The following is a 24,629-nucleotide window of genomic DNA, read 5'->3' on the forward strand; positions in this document are numbered from 1 at the left end:
GAACTACGCCACTTCCTTCCATGAAAGCTTCCTATGGACTGGATCGCTCTTATCCCTTGATCTCCAGTGCCCTTCTCCGATCCATTCCGGCAAGTCCTCTGGCCTCCGGAGGAGGCGCTGCGCGCCGGCCCCTGGACACCCTCCTCCACTGGCTCCCTGTGCAAGCTGTCATTCTGATGCAGCAGGTTCCTGCCAGGGAGCTGACGTGTCCCGCCCCTGGAAGGTACCAGTCTGCCCTCTGTTTAGACTAGATGGGGAAGCTGGCCTGAAAGAATTCACAGCACCGCAAACCTTCGTCTGCTTTCTCTAGAAGTGACTGACCAGTCAGTCCTCAGAAGGGAATAGGGGTGGGAGAGGCCAAGACAGAACATTCCTTCGGTTACTCTGAGCAGGCATCTCAGCTGAATCCCTCTTCAGGATAGAAGAGAGGGGCCTCATCTCTAAGGTCCCTATAACTTACCTGCAAAGCCTTGTGACCTTCCCCACCTTCAGTCAAGGCTGAGGATTCCTCCTAGCACACCCATTCCTCCTGGACTTATGGCCTTTTCTTCTCTCCCCTGGTGCCTGGCTCTGTTTTGTAATGATCTGCCTATGAGTCTGCCTGGGCCACTGAATTAGACTCTCTCGAGGGCAGAGGTATTGCTTTCACCGCTGTGCCTCCAGCCTCCAGCGCAAGCCTGTCATAGCCTCTTAACTGTTTGTTGAATTGAAGAGACTTTCCCTAACAAGCAAACGAACCTTGGGCACCCAAGCCCACCCTCACCCGCCTCACCCCTCCGCCCCAGCACTTAATCAGAACAGGTAACCCAAGTCAGCTATGCTAAGAAAACTTGAAAGCGTTTCCTTTCACCAGCTTTAGGGACACCGCAATAAATCTTATGAAGTCAAATTGCTTTTCTTTGTTTTAAGTCATTTGTTCTTTAGGGTTAAGTTAAACCAAGTGTGATGGGAGACAGTATAATTTCTCTATTTTAAGCTTGAGTTTTCTTTGTGGATTCACGGCTTTGTCCCTTTAAAGGAATTATATGCCTAAGTGGACAGATTGGAGGAAGTAACTTAGAGATGAGAACATTTTAAAATGCAACCCAAAATGTTAGCAAGTCGCCAGCCAGCAACCTAACACATGTTAGATCAACTCTAGAGCTAATGGAACCCAAGTTCCCAACATGTCCTTCTGGAATGAAGCTAAATTTGTAGAAGCCCGATATTTTATTAACTCCTCCCCACTCCCTCCCCGCCTCCCCCCGCCACCCCCCCCCCCCCGCCCCCGAATCTTGAAAACATGATATTTGCAAGGGCATGGTTCCAGAAGAAGGCAAACCAAAGAAGCAGTAATGGCCGGTGTCAGGGATAAGAAACCAGTCACTCCTTACAGTGGGTGAAATTAATCAGTAACCACTGACCTACTCCAAATGGAGAGCGCAAACTGGGCTGCCCCCACATGACTTCTAAGGGCCTCCCCATGTGACATTCCTCGTGGGCCGGAGATGATGAGGAGCATAGGGTTTTCCAGCATGTGCTCTAATGGAAAGGATGCAAATGGGTAAAATTACCTTGTGACATTAAGTTCCCACTCTATCTTCTCTTCTTCTCGGTGACCTCCTAATGGGCAGATCTAATGACCTTGTCCAATTTTGCATTTTCCTTGACATCTTCTCTGTGGCACTTGAACGCTTGACCATTTACTTACACCTAATAAGGATTTTCATCATAATCATCCCTATTCTAAGTCTGTGTCATGACCTGGGTGTAGTGATAGGCATTTCAAATGTCCTGCCTCATTTGCCTGAAACGACTCAAAGTCGTTCTTCTCTCTCTTGTCCTAGTTCTGCCCCTTCCCAAGAACGTCCCTTCCTGCCTCTGATCTCCTCCTCTCATCCCTCACTGACTCATTCACTCAGGTTCCACCCTTGGGCCTCTGTTCTTCTCTTCTTCAAGGCAAGCGTCCCCTCCCTCGATTTTCTGCTACCTTTTTTTGCTGCTACCTTTTGTCGCCTCCTAGGGAATGGCTTCCACATCTGTCATCTTCAGCCCTCACCCACGTTCCTTTCTCCGGCTCCACATTTCCCACTGCCTGCTGGACATTTCCACTTGGGTGTCCCAACAACACCTCAAAATAACTGAAAATAATTTCACTGTATTTCTCTCAAAAATAGCCTCACTCTCCCCCGTTTACCTGTTTCTATTAATTCTACCAGAACTTTAGTCGTTATACCTTAAATGCTTTCTTCTCTTTCATCTCTTCATGGCTCCTCAGTGACCCAGTTCCGGTGATTCTGTCTTTGTCAGAGCTCCTAATTCTCTCTTCCTTTAGTTTCTCATCTCCGCGATTCTAATTCAGGCCTTGTCACCCGATGCCTCAGTTATTGAAGTGTCCTCTTACTTTATTTCTCTGCCAGCTTCAGTCTGATCAATTATTTCTGTATGATTAATCTTAAAACATTTCTTTTTTTCAAGTAACACACCTGATTCAAACCCTTCATTATCCCCCCACTGGCTAATCTTGGCATTTAAGGCCTTCTAGAATCTGGCCCAAATCCACTTTTCCCAGAGCACTGCCATCTCTCCTGAGTGCAAACTAGTCTCTTCGGTATCTTTGAAACAGAACTTACTTTAGCCCATTTTGTTCTCTCTGCTGCTACCTTTTTGAAATATACTTCCCTTCCTCTGCCTGATGGAAATCCTACCACACCTGCATGCCCAGATCGAGGTCAGCAATTCAGTCTCCATGAAGATTTCTTGAACTATAACACACACATCCCGTTCAGCAACTATTTACTGAGCATCTGCTCCATGGCAGCCACTGCTACAGGCACTAGTGATACAGACGTGAGAATCCAACCAAGGTCCCTGCGCTCATGGAGCTTACTTTGGGGAGGCGGAGGAGGCATAAAATGACACAAATTAATGATGAGAACTTTCAGACAGTGATAAATGCTACTTGATCTCAGCAACCCTCTCCACGAAAGAGAAACAGAGTCTCAGAGACGTTAAATGCCTTTTCAGGGATTGTGTATTTAGTGAATGACCATACCTGGATCACAGATTATGTCTTCTGGGTTCTTCCATTACTTACCTCGAGGTCAGACCATAATTCTTTCCAACTTGCCCCAGCACTGGGCATGTTGCAAGTACTCAGCAGTTACTTATGGGAAGAAAGGGCTAGGGAGAGCGGAAGGCAAGCAAGCCAGAAGGCAGCAGGGAGACGGGGTGTCCCTCTTAGGTCACAGACTCATAGCATTAATTTTCTTTATCTGAGCCCATGTATCTCATTAGCGTCACATGCATTATCCATATCATTTAGACCCCCAGAGAGTCGAGGGGTTAATAAAGATGCTGTCAGGGAGCACCAGCTTTTATTTTCCACTAAATTTCCTTTGCGAGTAACAAATTCTATCATTTGGACTGTGAGTATGACCCAGGGGGGACTCAGTGTCCAGCCAGCTTCCTACTCCTGACGGTGACAAGTCAGAACAAGATACGGCTTAGCAGGACCAAGACGGGGAAGAGTCAAGACGATTTATTTAAAATAGTCTGTACCAGACAATTGGTCATAAAATGGATTTCTTTTACTTTCTCCTATTCTTTTGTCCACAACTTTTGAGGAAGGAAAAAATAGAGAGGAGAAGAGAGAAGGGGGGGAAGGAGGAAAGAAAAAATCACAAGTTCCTATTTATAGAATCTCAAGGCTGAACAATAAATTATCTTCAAGGAGAAGGAGGTATTTATATGCGTTTGAAATAAGATTTGAAATATTCCCTTATATCTAAATGATAATTCTTTTTCCTTCACATCAACTTTTAATGGATTCCATATTGATGATTATGGTTTAACTAACAAAACCTGTAGAGAGGAACGGCACCCCCCAACTCTGAGCTCCCTTTAAATTATTTTCCATTTAGCATAAATCCTATAGCATGGCATGAAACTTTATTGAATAGCTCATTTGAGCGGAGAATACTTTTGAAAGAATATTAGTAAACTCTTTCAACGAAGTCAAAACACCAAAATGGAAAATTCAAGTTTTGAAGAGAGCCATTAAGTGTGATTAAACCTTTAAAAAGGAGAGAACAACGCCTGCAGAACTCTATTTAGCCATTTCATATCTTTAATTGTCCAAAGATTTACTTTAAAAGCACAGACATGAAAGGATGCTGAATGTTACAGTATTTAGAGGAGGAGAGTGAAGAGAAGCCCCGTTCACCAGCAAATGGAGCTCAGCCCAGAAGTAGGGACAACAAAAGCAGAGGGACCTGCTTCCTTCCACAATATACAGAGAGAGGGAAATAAAAAGGCAGCAATTCTTGACTTAGCTTTGAGGAGCACAATGGGCATGATTAGGGATCCAGAGTGGGAGCGCGTTTAAGTACTAGTGACATCCACCCGTTAGCTGGTGATTAGGATGGAAACGGAGGGGAACGAAGCTGAGACGTGAGAGAGGGAGAAACGGGGGGAAACTGAGGATGGTGATTTGAAAGGTTTTCAAAATCGAAGGAGATGGAAGTTGACGTTGGGAGCTAATTTTATCATCTACTTGCCTAACCTCACATCTTGGAGCTTTTGATTCAGCAGATATGGGAGGAGACTCAGGAATCTGCATTTTTAAAGGGCCTCCAAGCTAATCCTGTTGTTCTCTGGTTCTTGGGCCTATTTAGAGGATGTCTGGAGGAAGAGGGGAGTGCTTGGGAGAGAAATCTGTAAGAGAAACACGACCTGGGTGAGAGAGAAAGAGCGATTCCCAACTGGCAATCCTGTCTCTTCTTCACTCTCAAATATACAAGGCGACCAGGGAAGAAAGTCGGCTGAGGAACTCAATAATGGAGAGCATCAGCAAGATGGGGAACTCCTTCTGTAGAAGGGTAGGAATGAAAGAAAGAAAAAAAGTCAGAAAGCAAAGAGGAAAAGCAAGAAAAAGAAAACGTCAGGCATTTGGGAAAGCGAGACAGTGAGTAGAATATTCTTTAACTGTCCAGAAATGGAAATAAACAAAGGAATACGATAATATGCCTTGATAGATACTGACAATATTTTAAGAAGGAGTCACATCTTGCGACTCGTTGTCAATAAAGTAGAAAAGAAATATGTAAAATTGTAGACTGTTAGATTGCCAAGTGGTTCAAGTAAGTGTGAAAATCTGCGGTGTCCAGCTCTCTTCTGTGGCCTTGAAAATGGGCCTCAAGGTTAATTGCCAGGGAGTAAGAGCCACCAAGTTGGGAGGGTGTCACCGGGCACTGCCCCCGCCACAACCAGAGTATCTGTTTAAGGTAAGATTCAATTTGAACAAAAAAAAAAATATGCTGATTAAAGATGTTTCAAAACTCCTGCTTCTGACCATTTCCCCTCATTTTACAGAGGAGAAAACTGAGCTGCTAAGAAGCAGTGTCTTGCCCAAAGTCACTCAATGCATTTGCAGCAATTTAGACCCAAGTTTGGAACTCCTCGTTCCCAGTCCAGTGAGCATTCCTCCAGAGCACCTCGTTGCCACCTTAGACACTGGAAGTTGTCAAGAGAGTGTGTTTTACTAAACGTTGTTATCATATGTGGAAAGAACATTTTAAGGGTCACGATTTAATCAGCAGCATATCTAAATGTGCGTGATAATGAGTGAAGTTGTCCCGGAGTGTTATTCTACATGCTTTTGAGGTAGAAGAGGTCCAGTGAGGTGACTAGAAACGAATGGGACTCCTTGGGTCAGAAGGCAGTGGGAACTACCCCTGTTGACTGCTTACAATGCTCAAAGCATGTTGCGCACACACGTTACTCCAGACCTTTTCATCCTCATGGCAACCTAGCGAAGCCAGATAAATTACCCTCATTTAGCCGTGGAGATGATTGAGGCCCAGCAGCGTTGACTCAGTGGCCAAATGGGGACAACGAGTCAAGTCTGAGTGACTACAGAGCCCAAGCTTTTTCTAATTAATTACCTTGTCTTCCCCACAATGGATGCTTTTGGCTCTTCGTGTCATCCTTTTATAAGGCCAGACTTACTCCCTTTGTGTGATACCAATTCCAATATATGTGCTCTCATGGGGGATGGCTCTCAGTTAGAGAGAGAGAGTGAGGGGGGAGAGAGGCGAGGGGAGAGAGAGAGAGAGAGAGAGAGAGAGAGAGAGAGAGAGAGAGAGAGAGAGAGAGAGAGAGAAAGAGAAATGAGAAAAAAAATCCCCATATTTTTCTTTTTAAAGGTGAATTGGAACATTCAGGAAGAGTCACTTAAGAGCTGCTGTGGTTGTTCCTGCAATACCTGACTTACAAGGAATTCTGAACGGGTCCTTTGGGATCAGCTCATGTCTACATAAAGCTCTTCGCTGGCTTCCGTTTTTCTTCCGCTCACCCTTCAGGACGGTGGGCTCTGAGCGAGACGGCAGGAGGCACCAGCTCAAGGGTGGAGCTTCTGACTTCCCTCCCCTGCTCCCAGGCCACAGGCTCCTGCACAACACAGGCTGGGCCAGGGTCCGAGGGGCTTGGAAGGGGCAGCTGCGTTTGTGCCTCTGTCCTTCCCCCTCCCTAACACCTCGTTCCCTGAACTTTTCTGTTATGAAGATGGTGCATAATTGAAAATCTAGAAAACGGAGAAAATAGTACTTGAGATCCTGACAACGTAGCATGTATCTATTTTCATTTTGGTAAATTCTATCCTCATTCTCTGTCTTCATCAATATAGATTGTTTGCAGTCGCAGTCATAATGGGCACAAACGTTGTGTGTCACTTGCCCCCAGCCCGTCCGCACACACATTTAAGTCCAGGAGGCATGTAGTTAGTCTCTCTCGTTTTTCTCTCCTGTGCTTCGCTCCTTTCCTTTCTCTTATTCACTCCCCCTGTTCCTTCGTTGTCCCTCAGTCTCGATCTTTCCCCTCTTTGTTTTTCTCCCTTAATTTACTCCTAGGGTTCCTGGGAATAGAGACGCTGCCGAGCTCTGACTGGGTCTCACCTGCCTCCTTTTCCAGTTGTACATGAATCAAGTTCTGAGTGCTCCCCCGTCTTAGGGCAGTCTCGTGCCAGGTGTTTCCTAGAAGTAAATCGGGGTAAGTGAGGGGAAGACGAGGAGCAGTGCTTATGAGAATGGGTCAGAATCTAGCGCAAGCAGGAGGGTGGCAGAGGGGCTCAGTGACTGTGGGGACAGGATAAGAAGCGAGCAGCTTGTACTCTCCACAGTGCTGGGAGGTAAAGTGTTTCACTGCCTATCGACAATCAGAAAAAACAACGATAATAATAATCCAGATGGTCCCGAGCAACACAGCCTGAGGAGGGTGAGATGGCTTCTTGTTCGTTTTCCTCTAAGTCCCGGACTTAGTTCAGTGTTGTTACAATACAACCGATGTAAAGACTGTTTCATTTTAAGAAACCCTGTAGAATCACAGTAACAAAAACTGATACATAGTCCTTTCAATAGACAAAGCACCGGTATATCACTTAAACCCACAAAAGCAAAGAAACCGTTCTAAGTAGAATGGGAGGAAGCTGACATTTGACAATGAAGAGTTTAGCTAAAGTTTACAGTAGGAAGCTTTCACCGGAGCAATTAATATAAACACTTTGCAATGATAAACATTTTAAGAGAGGCCAAATATGCCGACTGGAAATCTAAAAAGAAGCGAAGGTAATGCTGAAAAGGGCAGCATGAATGAGGATGAACATTTCGATAGATGGAAGGGAAGATATCTGGGGGGCTTTCTTGATGAGAAAACATCACCAGCTCCAATAAAGGCAAATTGCAATTTATGGTACTTCTACGTGGTTCAATTTCCTTGGCAATTATTATATTAGAGTGACACTTCTATTGAATTATATGTTTCAATTACTATTAACGAATCGAAGTCCTTAAGTACGAGGACATTATGAATGCAGCTTCTGGAGAGTTCTACCTCTGACACTCCAAGGATAGCATCGTTTATCTCCTTAGCACTCGGAGGCCCATGATGCAGCGCGGGCCAGAAAGGAGCCCGTCTGCACAATGGTGTGCAGCATCATCAAAGCACTTCTGGCGAATTCCACCATCTCTGTGCTGTGTAGTGGTAACCCCAGGTGACCGGCCGCCTTTCTTTGCACAGGACACAATGGCAAATAGAAACATTAACTCTCACAATGTCGCAAGAATCCGACTGCATTATTCCCTGACCTCCGGAAAGATAATGTGTCATTTGCTGTGCAGAAATAAAAGTTTTCAAAGCAGTTGGAAATATAATTGTGTACACTTCACTTGCTGAACCGCCTTTCTAAGGTTTATTTGTTTGGCCCTTTGGAACGAGAGAATGGGAGACTTTCGAGAGGTGACCACGGAGGTTTCTTCCTCCCCACCACCCCCCTCGCCCTCCCCTCCCGGAAGGAAGACGCCGTGGTTTCTGAGCTCCAGATTGTTGTGGGCGGGGAGGGGCCGCTCCTGGATGACAAAGCCGGGGCTGCAGGAGCAAGGAGGCCCAGTCTGGTGTCTGAACACCCCTGAGGCCGCGCTGGGGGAAATCTTCTTGGTGGGTGGATGTTTACTAGAAGTCAATAGCGCAGTGGGCTTTGGTTGGATGCTAATGAGGCCAAGGTTATACAAGGGCCAACTGGTCTCCTTCTGTTCCCTCTGCTATAAACCGCCTCCCGTCAGCGGCCAGGACTCTCCCAGTGCAGGAAGGGGGGCGAGGAAACAGGCCGGAGGCTTCTCCCAGACAGATGGCTCCCCAGCTGTTTTTGCCGATGGGTAACTTTTGTTGCCACCACTCAACGTCCCCTGGAAAAGACTCTGTCCTCCAAATCCCTTCCCCTTCAGTTCTCCTGTGAGATGTCTCTTCGTCCCCAGGGCCTCTCTTCAGGATGGTTCTCAAGTAGATGGCTTCTAACGTGCGAGATGTCGTCTATCCGTGCGGGGAGCCGTCTCGGCCAGAGGTGGATGCAGAAGACGTTGACCCCAGCCTCCCTCTCCGCCTCAGTTTGATTGGGCTTGAAACGTCCTTCCGCCTCTTCAAAGCGAAGCCTCCCTGTTGTATCCCTGAGCCCACAGCCTTGTGGCTCTTTATTTTCTGATCTGCGTGACGAGCATGTTTACCCTTGCCTTGCCAACTCGCAGGGTTGGTGTGGGAACCACAGGAATAAATACGAGACAGCTTTGGGAAGGGCGAAGCACATCCGGGAAGCATTGCCGGTCACTGTTGCTTCCGCCCTGACACCCACCGAGGTGCAAGTGACGGCTGTCAGACACCTTGGTTCCCGATGCCAGCGTACTCTTCTTTATCGACATCGTGTCCCAGACCTGTGTCATGTCCCGGTTACTCTCCTTGACTTAGCATGTTCATCATTTTGGGCAGCAAGGATAGGAATGTCTTTGAATCTCTTTCCCTTTTTCCTTGACCCGCCGACCACACCTAACACTCCCTCCTCTGAGCAGGTTTTGCTTTCCAACTGTATTGGTCAGGGTTCTCCAGAGAAAGAGAACCAACAGGAATTATTTACGATCGTGGGGACTGGCAAGTCCAAAATTCATAGAGCAGATCAGCTTAGACAGGACGTAGAATTTCCTGTAATCATGAGGTAGAATTTCCTCTTCTCTAGAAAAATCTTAGTTTTTGCTCTTAAAGCCTTCAACTGATTAGATGAGGCTCACCCACATTACTGAGGATAATTTCTTTTACCAAAAGTCAGCTGATTGCAGATTTTTAAAAATACCTTCACAGCAACACCTGTGCATTTGATTAAATAACTGGATACTATTGTAGCTTAGCCAAGTTGACACACAGAGCCAACCAGCACGCCAACTTTCCACGGAGGACTCTGTAAGCCCATTCCCTGGGTGAAGCTTCCTGAGCAGCCGCTCACACCCCACTGTCAGGAGGTATATGGTTTCCTCCTTTTTCTGTTGCTCTGTTTCCCCTTTCCTTGCATGCTCTTCTTTCAGACACACACATCTTGGCTTTTAAATCCCCGGCTCCCCGGCTCCCTGTGCCCTGTGGAGGTGACGTCAAGCTCTCGTCTCTCAGAAACAATTCGTGGCCCTTTCAGCAAGTTGTCAGAGTAAGAACCATAATTAACATCTTATAACCTTGGTGATGGTAAACCTTTCACAGTGCAGCTCTTTTCTCTTGGGAGAGAGGAGGATTTGAGGTTAGAAGGAAGCCAATGTCACTTGTCAGGAAATTAAATCCTGACCCCAGATGCAAACTTTCAGTCAGTTTCCTGTCCTCAGTGTGATCTGAGAACCGATTCAGCGTGATTTCAGACTGAAAAGTGAGGTACTGACGTGATTCCCTCATCCATACACCCTTTGGGGTCAGCTTTCTCCAAAAGTGATGCTGTGTGCTAGATGCTGGGGAAAGTCTGAGAAGAGCTTCTGGGGACCTTGCCCTAAGAACTCATATTTTACTGGTACAAACATGGGTGAAGAGAAAACTAGAAAAGCAAGGTAGATACAAAAAAGTGGTGAAATAGAAATATAAACAATGTGCTTACCTCTTCGTAGGTAAGAGGATTCATATACCTTGTACAATGAACTCTAAAATTACAGAGGGTAAAGAATCATTTGTACTTATCTAAAGAAAAACAACTCTGAACTGTTCCCTGTATAGTTCTTAGCAGCTTTACCTTCTCTTTTAGGTTTTGTTTGGGAAAAGGTTTACATGATTTGCATTTCTTCGGGACCTAAGAGGAAGGGGTGAGGAAGTTAGCTATGGTGACACGGGCATGTTCTGTTTGCAAGGCATCTTCTTTCCTTAAATGACAAGGCAGATCCTGATAAACAATATGTATTATATAATCCCCATGAAATAAAATACACATGCATATGTATCTGTGTGTGTGTACACGATAAAACCATTTGTAAATAGAAATGTAAATGTTTACATAATTATTATGAAAATAAATCATATATATTTATACATATTAATTTCATATATATCTCAGATAATATATGCCCTAATATCAACATGAATTATCTTTGGTCAATGGGATTATTGGTGAATTTAGTAACTTGATTTTCTTCTCTGATAGTCCACATCTCCCACATTTCATGTAGCAAACCCGCTTTACCTTTTTTCATGTATTAATGGCTCATCTTGATCTCCCAAAGGAAGTAGTTGTCCATTGAGAATTGTGTGTTTTGACTATAAGCCAACATAGAATAATGATAATAGCTATGTCAATGACCCCTTGGGAGGAAAGGGTACTGTTTCAACTGCTTTTGGTGCATTGTCTAACTTAATCTTCACAACAGCAGAGGAGGCAGGTGTTACCATTACTGCCATCTTTCGTCTATAGCTGAGGAAGCTGAGGTGTACAAGGTCAAGACTGCCCACGGCCACTCAGTGAGGGGGTAGTGGAGCCAGGGCTGCTCCCAGGCAGTCTGAACCCACAGTCCATTCAGAACACTGTGCCCTGCTGTCTCCTCGAAGGCCCAGGTAGCCTCTTTATTTTTAGTTGATTTTCAGAGGTGGAAATTAGAAGTCATCAATGAATTATCGAGAGACTTGCTGGAATAACCTATCTGTCTCTGCTATTGAAATAGCAAAGACCAAATGGAACCAGAATGAAAGCATTTGATCTGCCCACTTCCCTGGTGGCTAGTTTTTTCCAGACCAGGTGGAATGCAGATTTTCATACCAACTTTGCCTGCTCTCATGAATTGCAATAAATCAAATAGCAAGGCCATGGCTAGGTATGAGTTGACACAGCCTACACAGGCTTTGGCTTTGGCTTATCTGTGGATTCATAGTATTTTTCCTTCTTTCTCTTTTTAATGTTCTGTGGCTTCGCCTTTCCCAGACTAAAGACTTATTGTCTTTGCTGTCTGTTTTGGATTGAAAACTTGGTTAATGTTTGAAAATGAATCACAACATAAGAATCAAAGCTGAGCTTTCATCACGGCTAGGAAGCTTGGAGAAACTCACAAAATTAGTGTGTATCTGCAAGTAACCCATGTCACCATTTGAACCATGAGAAGCAATCAGTTCAAGCTAGCAATTTCAGTCACAAGGGTTGAACTAGTTGCCACATAGAGATGCCCAAGGCAGTTTTAGCTTCTGATAAAACCAATGTGTTTTCTTTTTTTCAAGGATAAGGGCATCAGATCATCCTTATAGTAAAGAAATATTTCTTTACTATAAGTAAGAAGGAGAAGGCTGAGGAGGAAACTCTCCCCTAGTCCTTACTCAGTGTAAGCGTGGGAATATTTCTATGTGAGTGTCTAAGAAGGGGAGTGTCCAGATTATAAGGGACAAAAAACATGCTCTCTGACTTGGGGAGTTTAGAGTCCAATAGAACACAAATATTCACATGTAAAATTACTAACTACTACTAGTGAGCATTGAGAGGCAGTGTAGCAGAGAATTTTTCTGTTGAAAGACAAACAGAAAGAAAAGTCAAGGAAGAGCATCTTTGAGATGCCTCTGGGACAGAGCAAAAGAAGGTACCTCGTGGTGTTCCCGATGGAATCGCCTGGAGCTTTATCTCCAGGCAGGCGTTTGAGTCCACACGTTCGCAGGTCAATAAATGCATTTTCAAATGTGTTTGAGCAAGAAGCAGCAACCAGTGGCCAAACTGTCCATTTAGCCTCCATTCTACTTCCATGACAATTAAACAGCAAAAGGGATGTCACCACTTGAGAAACTTCATCTGCAGAAGCTCTGCACAGGTGCTTAGCCCCATAAAGAAAGGCAGAGATCTGGCTTTCAGTGCAATCTGAGTCATACCTATTTGTAAAAATGTATAACCCAATTGTATTGGGGAAATTAGTACTTTATTATGGAGCCACGATCTAGTCAAAAAGACTCTTCAATTAATAAATAGACTATTTCGAGGTTTTTATTTTTTTTAACTCAGTTCTTTTTTCAGATTTCGATAGGCACCATAAAAGGTATTTCAAAAACCATGAGTTGAAAAAGCAAAGGGCCACAATTGGAGCAGAGAGATGGCATTCAGGGGAAGGATGGCATTCAAAGGGACAGGAATCTAGCAAAAGAGGTTGGGAAAGAAAAGCCAGAGAGGACAGTGGCAAGTTAGGAGTAAATAACATCACGGAAACCAAGTTTGGAGACAGAGGTGAGAAGGCAGTGGTTAAAAGTCTCCATGGTACAGACAGGTGAGGCAAGGTGACAGTCTACATGTGCCTGTGCAAATAGCATGGAGGTCACTGGTGGCCTTTGTCAGAGCGGTTTAGATAGAGAAGGCAGGAGGCAGATTATTATGGGTCAAGTAGTACCTTGGGAATGAGAAAAAGGAAAATGTCAGCGAAGGCCACTCTGTTCAAAGGTTTATATGTTGGCAAGATGGAGCCAACTGAAGATGGAAATTCCAGGAATAAAAGAAGTAATTAGTAGAGCAAAGTTCTAGGAGATGAGAACCAGAAGACAGGTGTGTGGCTCATCTTCGGATGAAAAGAAGAATCCTCTTAGATGGGGAGGGAGGCACAGAAAAGCTTGTGGGGCATAGATGGGAATTTTAAGGAACCCATTCATCACTGAGGCCTCAGAATCCTGGCTAAATGGAAAAAGAACCATTTTTGTGGTGTCGTGTGTCCATTTATCATCTTGCTACATTTACACAGGTTAGATCAGCTGCTGGAAAAAGCTCTGTGGTTAGCCGAAATTTCAGAACGACCCCTTTTTGATGAGTGCCTAATTAAGGATACTCCTAGCTAAACTGGGTGTATCAGACAGGATGGGCGAAACTCTGCTTCAGTGGTTTAACCCAATACAGGTTCATTTTTTTGCCCATGCAAAATCCACAAGGGTCGGGTGACTCTCTGGGGTAGCTCACCTTTACTTAGGGCTTGAAGTCACTTCTATCTTAGCGCTCTGTCATCTCAACATAGGGCCTCTGAAGGGAGAGAAAAAATGGACTAATTATTAGAACCTCAAAAAATAAGTGATATAACACTTTGTTCATATTCCCGTGAACTCAGACTCATCCCAAGACCCCATCCAACTGCAAAGGAAGCTGGGAAATGAAGGAGAGTGCATGGGTGCTCAGAGAGCATCAATCCCAGCTGTTAAACTGGGTGAACAGCCAAGCGGCCCAAGACCAGCACTTAGTAAATTTCAAGATGTTTGACTCTAGTGACAAGTAGGAAAAGAGCTGGAAAGTGGGAAGTGTAGCATCACTTGGGAGTGGCTGTCCACATGGTGCTGGACCAAGCAGTTAGAAAGTAAAAATAGAGGCTAAACCATAATCCTGTAATTGGATATTGTGTAGGAAAAAAAAAAAAAAGCCAAAAGAAGAATGGAGAAGAAAAGGGAGAAGAAAAGAGATGAAGAAGGAAGGATGAGGGAGAAGAGAAGAGGCAGAAGGAGGAGGAGGAGGGTGAGGGGGAGATGGAGGGGAAGGAGAAGGAGAAAAAAGCAACAGAAGTCACAGGCTGTGCCTCTATAATCATTTCCCCCTTAAATTCGGCCAAACTAGAGTCTGCTCACAGGAAACAGAGACAAAATCAAGGTAAGGCGTGAAGGGAGCTGGTCTAACTTTCGGCCCTGAAGGCCGCGTGGGACACAAACAGGCTAGAACGAAGTGGGAGGAAGAAACATCACAAACTGACCCGCCGGGCTGCCCGGGTCTCCTCCGCCTTCCCTTTCCTCTCACACTAACTCGCCATTTCGAAAACACTAGATATTTATCGCTATTAGTGAAAATGTTTTCAAGACCAAGAGATACTAAAGGGCCGTTTCCACCACCGGCTCCGCTCTTGCGGGGAACGTGCTATTTCTTTTTAATTTGCTCACTCAGTCCTGAATAACTTTTCAGAGGGCTCCAGACACCGCGGTATGACAGCTAAACCAAGGCGCATCGGATGCAGTGGAATTGCTCTACAAGCAACCTTGCCAAAGGCCCTTTCGGATGCACAAAGCTGGCTCTATCTTTGTATATTGAGGGAGCTAAATCAATGTTAAATGCTTGGCTCTTTTCACAGGACAATGACCAGGACCTAAGCTGCGTCCTTCCTTTTTGATTGACACTTGAAACACAGCGCGGGAATCAGCCAGAGGCGCTGCTACAAGCCGAACCCTCTGCTGGGATAACCACTGGTGACATCTGCAGAGAGGCCGACAAAAGGCAGTTGAAAGCTGTGTTTGTTGCTTTCCCCCCTCAGATCTCCGGGCTTTCATGGAGCTCCTTACTTGCTTTAATATTATGATTCAGCACCTGGCTTTTTTGAACCTTGCTTTAAACTTCAAAAGGCGAGGTGGTATTAACAAACATGAAACGAAAAAGTGGCGGTAGTTTGATTTACTGTTGTCGTCTTATCAAGGGGTTTTTTTGTCACCAGCTGCCACTTTCTGTCATCTTTGGAACCATTATCATTTCTCTAAAATCTAAAAGACTCCACTTAATAACAGCTTTGAATACAGGCAGGATCAGTAACAGGCACGGTTCTGGGGATGACAGGACCATCAAATGAAAAGAAAGATGTTGCCAAAAAAAAAAAAAAAAAAAAAAAAAACCCCACCGAACTACACAAATAAGAGCTGTAGTACTTTCTAGTGACCTTGATTTCAGAATTAAACAAATCAAATCCAACGCTATTGTTTCGTTTGAATGCCATTGTAGAGTTTCCTTGAGAAGTTCCTTTATGTTTTCAGGGCTGGTGGGGGGTTCAAAACCTCAGGCCACAGCAAGGCCAGGTAGAAGGGGAGGCTCTGCCATGAGGAAAGCGATGAAATGACCTCTACGAGCACAGCTGCTCAGCTCATTAACAGCTAACTTTCACGGACTTTCTAACACTTCGAGCACCTACTAGATGCTGACAGCCAGATACACATTTTGGAACTCTTACCAAGAAGGGGGTCGTCCTATGTTCTGCTTTTTCCTGAGGACTGGTACCTCTGAGCTTTCCAAACAAACCTTCAGGATCCAATGGGATCTCAAGTGTGTATATTAAAGCGGGGGCCACCACAGTAAGCCCACTGATTAATCTTTCTCTCTGCTTGGAACCTCAGAGACATGAAATTGGTCAGAGCCACAAGGGAGCTTCGGATCACCCAGTCCAGTGGTTTTGATTCTCTCCTGGGAACTTTGCAAAAAATATTGATGCCTCCTCGCTCAGCTCCTTCTCACACCATCTGAATCGCAAATGCAGAGGGTGGGCTATGGGTACCTGAATTTTAAAAAGGTCTCTAGATGATACTGATTTCCAAAGAGGATTAAGGATCAACCCTTACAGCTGAGGCTTCTGAGAATCAGAGGACTTAAGTCTCTTGTCTAAGGTCTCACAGCAGGCTTGTGGCAGAGCTGGACTGAGACCCAGTGGTGGGAGCCCTGAACTGTGCTCATATCTCCGTGACAGAGCCATAGATGAGACCTGGATAGACGGATGGTGCTTTTCAACAGGGAGAGAGGCGAGCAGCGGCTTCCAAAGACGCAAGTCAGTCACACAGATTCCTGCTGTGGCCTTGCTTTCTTTCTTCCCATCTACTTCCCGTCCGAAGTCAGCACGGCTCTTCATAAACTTTCCCCTACAATTAGTGATGGGTTTCTCCCATCCTCCTTCTTCCCTAGCCCCTCGGGGCCTTGAGATACTAAGTGTGGAGGAAATAATTGCCAATCCCTGACACACTTCGCGGAAGTAAATAATATCAAAAAGGTGAAGCTGTTCATTTAGATGTTATCAAGTGTGAAACATTTCATTCGTGGCTTGATCTGATACACCACCTCCTTGAAACCAGTCAAATAGATTTGACCATCTGTTTCTCTTTTATGATCTAGTAGCATAAAAACATGCTACTTTATTATGTAGCATTGTCAGGTGTGGCATCAAAAATGCTATGCATTATAGCTGTTTTACAGAGGTAGTCGTGTCAAATTTAGCCATATGGATAATTACCAAATAGCCTGGAGTTTCAACCCATGGACCCTGGGTCTACTTACAGCTGAAGGGGATGGCTGGTGAAAACTTCACAGATCTTCCAGAAGAAAGGGAGGGTGAGTCTGAAAATAAAGAGGAGCATCTTTAAGCTGTCAGTGGGTCTATTTTTGAAATATTGAAATGATGACAACTCTATGAAACACAAAAATTAACCCAAAGCAAAATCATGAGGTCTCTAGCCTCACAAATCAGCACTGTTTTGATGATATAAAACAATGTAGCGATGGCAGTTTTGTCTCCGTGACAACTATAAAAAAAAGTATTCGTTGGTGGTCTGAAAGGCTGGATTAAGGAAGACTCTGGGATCAGCAGTGAAGCTATCACGAATAATGAGCAATGTCTGCCATGGATTGAAATACATATACGTATGTAATTTCAACACCTGACAGGGTGGCTTAAGCAAGTTTTGATTCTATTCTCCTTCAGATTATTCATGAGTTTATTATCTAATTCTGTCACTAGCTATGTGAGCTTGGAAAAATTATTTAGATTGAGTTTTCTTATCTGTAAAATGGGTATTTTGAGATTTGAATGACACAATATATGCAAAGCCATCAGCACACTGCATGCCATGCAATAGACGCTTAATAAAATTGCAGTTGTTATAATAATACGGAAGGGACAAATCTACTAGCCTGAGTTTGAGTCTCTATGGATAAGAGATGCAAGAAATTGGGATCATTCTCCAAGGAATGAAACCAAAGAACTTTGAGCCAAGAAAATATTGCTATCCTTTACTCCATTTTAGCCTAACAATTAAAAGAGGAAGGGAGCGGGGAGGGAAGGAAGGAAGGAAGGAAGGAAGGAAGGAAGGAAGGAAGGAAGGAAGGAAGAAAGGAAGGAAGGAAGAAGGAAGGAAGAGTGGGGGGGGAGGATGGAAGGAGAACAGAAGTGAGGGAAGGAAGGGGGAAAGAAAGAATCAACAGTGAAATAGAAAACTCTCAGAGATTGCAGGGAGTTAAGGTGGAGGAGACTTGGCTTCTTCCTAGACTAGGAAAAAGAACCAGAAATTCTGAAGCATATAAAGCAAAATTTTTTTCTTTTCTTTCCTTTTCTTTTAACTATTGCACCAGCGGTCAAGTCTATAACAAAATTGTCCTATTTTAGATAAAAAGATAACTCTCATCACCTCCCCTCCAATAAATCATTCTTCATAGTTGTTTCTTTTTGTTTATATTTAGTTCCTTATCTCTATGCTTCACGCTGTTAAAGGGACAACATGTTACAGTGCAGCAAGTAGAGAGCTTCTAATTAGGATTCGGAAGATACAGACATCATCATCTCCTGCTCTGCCATGCTGGCCGGGTGTCCCGGACAAAGTCACTTACCCATCCCGAGACTCCTTTTTTTCTTCTGTAGAGTGGGAATAAGTAATCTCACATACCCACTCTAAAGGGTGATTTTGAGAACGGCAAGGAGATAGATAGTGCGATATGCCTGCGATACCTTTGTCAACTGTGTATTTGATGTATGTGTGACCAGATGATGCTATTAGTCCAGTGTTTGCATAGACACATCCACCTTCCCGATCTGATCTGATGGAAGAACATTCTTCATCATCTCCCCCATGGCCCTCTAAAATCTGTCCCAGTTCTTTCTCATTAGCGACTGGGATTCTAACTGAAATTAGAGACTCACTCTTTTAGATAACCAAATCACCATCCTTAGACATCCTTTTAAAGAAGTCCATTATCCTATAAGAAGACATTTACCTATAGAGAATTAAACTAGACATCCTATTTCTTGAGAAAGCAGCATGAAGAGGCCAGGACGCAGGGGCAGCTTAATGAGGAGGAAAAGAGTGACATTTTCTTTAGCACAGCAATTCAGAAGTGGACTGACAGTGGCCCCAGTCCTGGCTCCGCCATGTACTAGCTGTGTAGCTTTGGGCAAGTGAGTCCATTCCTGTTGGCTTGTGTTTCCTTGTCTGTTTATTTATTCATTCCCAAGTAATATTGTCTGTGTCAGGCCCTGTTCTAGGTAATAACACAGTCAAATTTCTTACCCTTGTGAAGCTCACATTCTACCAGGGATGATAGAATACAAACAGAAAAACAGGGTAAAATAATCATTAAGGAAAAAGTAGTAAAAGCTACCATAAAAATAATTAAACCAGGATAAAAAGATAGTGAGAAGGAGAGAGAGGGTAGGCATAGGAAGAGCTTTAAGTGGTGACTTTTTACCTAAATCTTGAAGAGATGTCATGAGCCAGGGCAAAAGTCTGAGAGAAGAATATTTAAGGGAGAGGAAATATCGATGCAGTCTTCCTTAAATTTAGGAGATAACAACAGAGTGCCTAAGAAGTGGTCGGATTTGAGATAGATATTAAAAGTGGAGTTGACCATACTCGTTACTGGCTGAGACGTGGGGATGAGGGAAGGAGAAGAGTCAAAGACGACTCAGGGGGTCGGTTTAAGAACAAGTGGGTGAGAAATGCGGGGTTTCGTGATGGGGATGCAAGGGTTCTGCTTTATTCATAAATATATTTGTAAAGTGTTTGTAACGTTTAGAGAGTCTGATGAATAGTGATCAGACTAGTACCTACCTAATGGTGTTTGAGATGAGCATGGAAGGACCTGGTAGAGGATCTGATACGGAGCCAGTGTTCAGTAACTTGCACTTATGTAAATGGAAATGTCAAATCAAGTTGTGGGGCAGGGTGGTTTCTACACAGTAAGAAACCAGACAATGATGACGGAGTGGAGGCCAGGACACCCGTAGAAGGGAATCATGTTTAGGAAGGAGGAGCAAGAGGAGATTGAAGACGTGGATCGAACGTGTCACAATTCTGCGTTCGATCCACCCTGTGTGGCGTTGTAAAAAACAGGAGGGCTGTTTACAGTGGATCAGATCAAATGGTCCATTCTGTAAAAAGGCTGGTTTTTATTTTTTTCCTGAATTGAATGACTTAATGGCACTTTCGGGGATCGGGAAAACATTGCCTTGAGTCAGGATATAGAAATGTGTAGTGGCCACTGAACTTGCCCTGAGGATGCTGCAGATGTAGCCTGGGGAGTGTGCTTGTTGTAAACAGGGGTGAAATGCATCCTACCAAAAGAGAAGTCATTTTCATTCTTCCAGGGTAAGGTAAATCTATGCCAAAGATTTCATTTATCAACCAGCTACGCCAACGACCAGTGTGAGAAGCGATTGTTTATCATCTGCTTAGATGAATGTTAAGGACTACTGCTTTCTAAGTCCACAAGAAAGTTCTGCTAAAGTTGATCTATTTCCTACTGTGTATTTCTTCTGAGTTTGAAAATAGCAAAGAAAATCAAAACCAAAGCCACAGAAATTCCATTCCTCTCCTTAACTCCTATCCCATACCCCCGTGCATACACCTATCAGAGCCATACAGTAGCTGTGATGCAAATAAGAACTACAGGAAACTTAGAGTTAATCACACTGAATGGCAACAAATACTCAGGAGGGGGTAATGCTGGTCATTCATCTGACGCCACACAGATGACCCGAACTATAAACTCTCTCTTACATTCCTAGATCTGACCACCTAACCAATCTGCTAAAGAACCTTCTGAGTCTGGGGATGTAGGCATTTTGCCCTCAATTGGACAACTGAGGCGCATGATATTGGAAAATAGAGTTGTAAAGATAATCTTTAAGATCTTCATTCTTCATATACAATCGTGCACTGACTGCATAGTGACTCTTTGATCAACTATGAATGGAAGATATGACAGTAGTCTCATAAGACTATAATGGAGTTGAAAGATTCCTATTGCCCAGTGTCAGCAGAGCAAACTATAATGTCCTGGCACAATGCACCATTTATGTGTTTGTGGTGATGCTGGTGTAAACCTACTGCGCTGCCGGTCGTATAAAAGTATAGCGGGCGCAGGTACAGCATCATTCTCGCCCTCCAGGTGTATGAAGTACACTGTGATGTTTAAAACGATGGTGCAAGCGCCTCACAACGCATTTTTCAGAACGAATCTCCAGTGTTAAGCAGCCCATGACTGTGTAGACACACAGACACACAAAGCTTTCCTTTTTGGGGGGGTAGATGTTAAAAGCTTCTCTGTCTTGAATAACTTTTTGGAGATAGAAGGACAGAAAGTAGATCACCTCTTTAGAGAAGCCTGGGAGCCTGAGACTTGACCAGTCTCCTTTGGGGCAGTCACTTGACACTTCCTCTCGATCCCATGAGAAGGACTGATGCGGGGGAGGTAAAACGGATGATGAAGAGAAAAAAGTGGGATTTGGTTGAATTAATTTACTTGAAGAAAAAAAAGTTTGAATTTAGTCAATAGCAATTATGTGTTTTTTTTCCTTCTGTTGCACATCAGTTATTAATCATGTCTTTCTTTCCAATAGAGCAGAGACCATGTCTATTTGCTCAGCCGCCCATCTCCAGCACCTAGGATAGTGCCTGGCACATTCTAACTGATGTGAAATATGTATTGAATTAATGAAAATGTTTGTGCGTGTAGGCACAGCCCCTGAAAGAATTCGGTGTTATAGAATTCTAGAGAAGTAAGCCTGAGCTATTTCGCAAAATGCTAAGGTAACTCAAATGGAATAAAAAGCCATAGGCTTGGTTTAACAGCTGTAACTCAGGTGATGTATCTTGACTAGTAACTATGTCACCATGTGAGTACTCGGCCACTGTACCTGTTTAGCCCATCCTAATTTTGGACAAATTTGTTTACAAATCACACAAGCTTTGGAAAACCATCCTGACCCAGGTGATGGGATACAAATGCTTTCATAAAACAATATTCTGTGAAGTCTATTCTATAGTGAAGTGTGACCGATTGCATTGTTATGTCTTGTATTTACCAGAAAAGTGAGCAGAAGTGACATGTAATGTAAGAGGAACTTGATGGCGTGGATAATCCCAAGCATAGCCTAAAAGCTCTGGAATAGGCTCCTTGTTCAGGCCTCCAACCAAATCACTTTTCCTGAGGATCCCAAGCAGAGGAGAAGAGGAGGTGTTTCTAGGAAGGGGTGAGTCGGTCCAGTATTCCAAAGTTACCACAGGTAATTTACATAATAGTGAACCCCCAAATGGATGATAGAGGCAGGTGGGGGAGGTTGGGCAGGATTACAAACCACATTCCAGACTGGTTTATCCTGGATTCCTATTCGGATCAAATGCCTGCTCATAAATATTTATTTCAGCTTATAATTTATCCCATGGTCACTTGATCAGTTGAGTGATCTTTATTTTAACAGAGCCTGAAACTGATGATGTTTATGACTGTCTCTTCATCATTATTGAGCAAGATATAGGGAGATGAATTAGAGGCCTGACAGAGAAGACAAAGTTCTTTTTCTTAGGAAATTACAGATATTTTTGTGTGCAACAGGAAATGTTAAGTTTAGAAGAGCTATCAAAGTAACCTCAGGTAAAAAAGAAAGGAAGCACCCCATCACGAAAGAGAGAGAGAGAGAGAAAGAGAGAGAGAGAGAATATATGTTTGCCATACAGTCACTCTCCAGGGTTCATCCATGAAACACATATGCCCTGCCATCCGGAGAACAGAGCAGCAGCTGTGAAGATTGGCTTCTGAGTCACCATCACTGAAGTGGAACTATTTGTACAAGTTCAAAGGCACCAAAGACCTTGGCAATCATCTGCCTTAGTGAATATCAAGACATAGATGACATCACTGTAAACTGGTAAAGCTGGGGAAGATTTCCTATTTGGAATAGGAAAGCTCTGGAGATAAACAAAGCTTTACTCCTTCCTTTAGACAGTATCTTCATCCAGGAGTGTCTCTGACCCACGACTTTTGATGATACATCATCCATCTAATTTAGCAAATTGTGAGCTCTCCAGAGAGAGATGGTAGTTTCTGTAATTGTTTTAAGGGGGTAACACATCTTATAAAAGTGGCAATTGGCTTTCTTCAGGCAAAGGAGAGAGAGAGAGGCTTCTGCATGAAAACAGAATAAAAAGATTAGGACCCCTTAGTTGGGAAAGTCGAGGCCTTGGAGTACCATGATAGTAAACCTATAAAACATAAGGATCTGGAGAGGATAATGTCACACCTATTTAATAATCCCAGGAAGATATGGTTCATTGTCCCTCACAGAAGCATGAAGCAGCTTTTCCAGGACAGATAAAAAGAAAACGGCTAAATGAAAGCCAGAACTGGAAATCCAAGAAATGATGTAGGCTGAAAAGATAAAGAAATAAAAAAGAGTTTTAAAAACTCCAATAGAATCTTGTTTAAAGGGAAGTTGGAATAGTCAGTCTTAAGTTCTTTACCTGTAAGGACAAGATCTTGAGCAAAAAAGTGACAATCTTTGTAAATAAACTCGAATTCCAGACACCAACAGCAAAGTTAGATTTACATTAAATCTAATGAATATTTGTGTGTAGGTCACTGTGCTAGGTACTATTTCTAAAGAGTCACTAGTCTATCACGATGGAAGACATTTCTTATATTCTTATGGGAATTTCAATAGGAGGCTGATTCACTCAGTAATGAGAAGATAAGAAATATCTCTATCAGGTTTGAAGGCAGACGTATAATCTCATTTCTCAGAAGAGGAATCAGACCAAGAATAGTTAGTTAAGCTCAAGGTCACCTAATGAATGAGTGGTCAAGTGAGGTGTAGGTCTCCACTTGCCTGTTGGCCAATTCTGACTTTACTTCTTCCCCGTGCACAGTATCCAAGATGGCTGTGCTTTCTAATAACTCCGCACTTAGCATGCCATGTTCTGGTGAAGTGCAATGTCATTTTGATGAACCTATGAGATGCATTGAAGCTGTTAGGAGCAGTTGAGAGATCACAGACAAGATCACCTGTTTTGGCCACTAACTCTTCAATTCCCCAACACTGTGCCCTGGCCCTCCCACCCTTTCCTCCTGCTCTACCTCCCGTGGTGCATCTCAAAGAACACTCACACATACAAAAGAGAATCACAGAGCTGTATGAAGAAGGCTCGGGCAAGTCCAAAACTCCAGGCTGTGTAACCGTTTTGAACGTGCACTTTTGATAGTCCCTCCGGTTTAATTGGAAGAGTGAGATTTAGAACCAAAGTCATGTGAACATAGCACTGGAACTCAAAATGAGTATGGTCCTTCTCTCTATTTCTTCTCTTCCTGTCTGTCACTGTCACCTGGTCTATAGGCAGGCCAGCTCTCATCTCAGCTGGCCAGCTCTACCTGAAGTATATGTGAGTCTGACAAAAACCTAGGTTAAAGCTTCAAATGCAAGTTTACCTTCCCCCAAACTCTCCCTCCTCCTTTCCAATGGAGACATTTGTTTAAACTAACCCTCCCTTTAAGTGGATAAAGACACCGTGGACTCTGATGTGGATTCCAGGAAAGAGACAATACTGTGTGGACTCATAGGTTCTGGAACTTTCTCTCCCACAATTACATGAGTGGCATACATATATATAATTAAAACTGAATGTGAATGCGCTAACATAGCATTCACTGAGGAGAAGGAGACCCAGTCCAGGTTAAATACTCTAAGGCAGTTCTTTTAAGGTGTGGATAGACTGAAAAGGCAGAATTTTCATAGCATCTTAGAGGTTCATTTGGGTCTGAGTCACTCAAGGAAATTCTCTCCACCCACCACCGCCTCCTTCTACACGAAGGTGGTCTGCTCCGTGCCACCTCAGAAACTCCGGACATTCGTGCATCCTGGGTAGACAGCCACTCCTTCTGTCTGACCAGGCAGCATCTTCACACGACACCCTTAATGGACTTGGTTGTCATTTGATAGATGGGGAAAAAAAAGCAAAGCAAAAGCACATTAAAAAAACAACAAAGTTCACAGTTTTCCCCAGAGAGCAGATGGGATTCAACCAGGGCCCCT

This window comes from Rousettus aegyptiacus, unplaced genomic scaffold (assembly GCF_014176215.1).
Source record: "Rousettus aegyptiacus isolate mRouAeg1 unplaced genomic scaffold, mRouAeg1.p scaffold_m13_p_17, whole genome shotgun sequence".
NCBI lineage: Eukaryota > Metazoa > Chordata > Mammalia > Chiroptera > Pteropodidae > Rousettus > Rousettus aegyptiacus.